Source organism: Rhineura floridana, chromosome 11, assembly GCF_030035675.1.
Source record: "Rhineura floridana isolate rRhiFlo1 chromosome 11, rRhiFlo1.hap2, whole genome shotgun sequence".
In the NCBI taxonomy this organism is placed as follows: Eukaryota; Metazoa; Chordata; class Lepidosauria; order Squamata; family Rhineuridae; genus Rhineura; species Rhineura floridana.
The window spans coordinates 74,183,431-74,186,796 of NC_084490.1; positions in this window are offsets into that span (position 1 = coordinate 74,183,431).

Consider the following 3,366-nt stretch of genomic DNA (forward strand, 5'->3'; position numbering starts at 1 on the left):
TACTGTAATGCGCTTTACGTAGGGCTACCTTTGAAGACAGTTCGGAAGCTACAACTAGTGCAAAATGCGGCGGCCAGATTGCTGACAAGGACCAAGCGGTCCGAGCATATAACACCTGTTCTGGCCAGCTTGCACTGGTTGCCAATATGTTTCCGGGCTAGATTCAAAGTGTTGGTATTAACCTATAAAGCCTTATACGGTGCGGGACCACGATACCTTGCGGAACGCCTCTTCCAATATGAACCGGCCCGTGCACTACGTTCTGCTACGAAGGCCCTCCTCCGGGTTCCAACTCACAGGGAGGCCCGGAGGGTGATGACAAGATCTAGGGCCTTCTCAGTGGTGGCCCCCGAACTATGGAACAGTCTCCCTGAGGAAGTACGCCTGGCGCCGACTCTGCTCTCCTTCCGGCGCCAGGTCAAAACCTTCCTATTCTCTGAAGCATTTTAAGTTACACTGATTTAATTTTAAAAATGCTTATTGTGTTGGATTGTTGCTTGTATTTTAGTATTGTTTTGTTATTTATTGTATTTTTATGCTGTTTTATGTTCACCGCCCAGAGAGCTATTGCTAGTCGGGCGGTATATAAATTTAATAAATAAATAAAATAAATAAAATAAAATATTAAGAATCTTTTTATTTATCAACCAGTTGTTACTTAATTTGTCGTCGAGGAAACATTCGACTGACTTTCCTTGCACTGATAAGGTTTTCCATTGTATAATCTCATTTGCTTTATATTTACACAGTTCAACGCGTCTGGGTTGTTGACTTCCAAGGTTGGTTTCATCTTCTATTCTAAGTTCTTCTAGTTGGCCACCGTATTTACTCCAGATTAATTCAATTTCTCCTTGTACATTGAAGTCTTCAGCCATATGGCAAATTGTTGTATCATTGGAGTGGATAAGGGAAAACATTTTATTTATTTTTCGTAATGGAATTTTTTTCTAGTCTTGCAAAGTTGAGACCGCCATCTTTGGAGCCAGAATAGAATAGATTTGTACACACATTTTGTGGTAAATGTAGCCATTTTTTTGCATATGCTCTCAGTCTATCATCAATTTTACGAAGCTGTATCGAAGAGATATTTGCGTGTTCTAAACAATAATATAAACGTGGGATTAGGAAACTTGTTAGAATTTCAATTTTTTGTGTAGGTTTTAGCATGGCACAGTTTAATCTTTTAAGCCAAATTAGCAAATTTTCATGTAGCTGATTAACATCTATTGAGAACCATAGATTTACGGAAACTCCGAGATATTTCACGGGTTCCCCAGGGGTAATTGCTTGAATAGTTGTATTATTTATCTTCCATAGAGTTGGCCTATTTATCACGAAGCTATCTTTGCAGTTTTCAATAAAGCATCCATAGCTTTTTTTAGTTTGTATAGTAAGACCAGTTGCCTTACAAAATTGCTCGAGGATCCCCATGTTTTTCTTCATTCCTTCATAGGAGTTACTTAACAATACTAGGTCATCGGCAAAGGCTAACACGTTGATCTTCCAAGAATTATTGGCAATGCCCACATTCATTGAGTCCAGTTTAGATATTAAAGGATCGATGGCTAGATTAAAGAGGAGAGGGGACATCAGATCTCCTTGTTTTACACCGGCTTTTAGTTTTATTCTATCGGTGCTCCCTCGTTTTAGTTTGATGGTTGTTAATGAATTTTTATATGAGTCCATAATCAGGTTAATAATATGTTGATCCATATGCCTTCTTGTTAGGATTTCAGAGATATGTTGATGTGAGATAGTATCAAAAGCTTTGGCAATATCGATGAATATGATGCCAAGATTACCATTTTCTTTTTTAGTTCTTTTTATTATATTATCAATTATCCATAGATTTTCACTACATCCAGATGCTTTTGTAAATCCTCTCTGCCTAGGATTGATTTTGCATGCTTTTTCTATTCTTTTAGTCATAATTTTTGAAAATAGCCGATAGATTATAGAACTAATTGTTATTGGTCTCCAATTTCCGATATCTTGGAGTGCGACGTTGTTATTTATTTTAGGAATTAATGTTGTTTTATTAAGTTTACAACTATCTGGGATTTTGCCAGCAACTAACCATAAGTTGAATAATTCAATCATTGTTTCGTCGCTATTTTCCAATTTATTTAAATCTTTTTTCGTTATCGAATCCAAGCCAGTTGCTGAATTCTGTCTAATATCTTTTAACATGCTTTCATATTCTTCAATGTTTATCAATCGGCCAAATTCATCATTATCGGTTGTTTGTTCAATTGTAAATTGGCCAAGTCCTGGGTAGGGGGTGATCTGGCTCCATTTAGCATGGTAAAAATCATAAACTTGCTGTTTATCCAGCATACATTGTTGATCTCCTGATTCATCCAAAATTTGTTTTACTAACTATTTTCTATTGATATTATACATATTTTGAATTCTTTTATATCGATGTTTTTTCTGTCTTCTCCTGATAATAACGTTTTTAACGTGTCTTTTCCATCCCCTTCGATTTTTATTAGTTGTTTTATATCTTGCTTTATTTTTATCAATTCCTCTTTTTTGAGTTTGAGTATTATTTTCACTTGATACTTTAATTGTAATTATTGGTTGTAGAATTTGATTTGTAGTGTTCTCTACCAAATTTATCAACTCTTCCTCAGTTAGAGGTTGGAGCAATTGATCGTAGGCTCTTTTTATATTATCATTTTTCAATTCATTATTTACTATTTTTGATTTTATAAGATTCTTCAATGTATTTTCTATCCCGGTAGTTGTTATTTCATTTAATTCGATCGTATTTCTTTCGTCTTCTTTTATCTCATTTGATTCTATGATTTTTTTTTCAAATTGAGCATTAAGTAGTCTTCTTTTGTCTGAAATCTGTTTAGATGTTTTTGTTTTTAGTTCTTTGGCTATAGCCACATTAATATGCTTGACTTTTTTGTATTTAATACATAAACTTTTTAAAAGTTCCACTTCTTCAGGGTTCCAGCAGCTGTTATGTTTTCCTCGCTTGGTCTCTTTATTAAGATGGTATGTACACTCTATTCGTTCTTGATTTCGAATGACAGGATGTCGATGTCATTTATGCTGTGACAAACCGGATTTTGATGAAAATTTTAAATTACATATATCGCATTCAAATTGTAACATGATGGCCGAGTTGATATTTTCACGTTTACACTTTCCAATATGCGACAATATTGAACGTATATTATTACTTTGCCTCTTGCAATTTTTGCATCCAAATTGGATTTCTATATTTTTATGTTGACACTCTATATGGTTGTTGAGGGCTGTAACTTTTCCTATTATAACATCACAAATTGGACAAGGTATATTATTTTGTGGCAACCAGATAACCTTTTCATTATCCTTTTCTTTCATCTT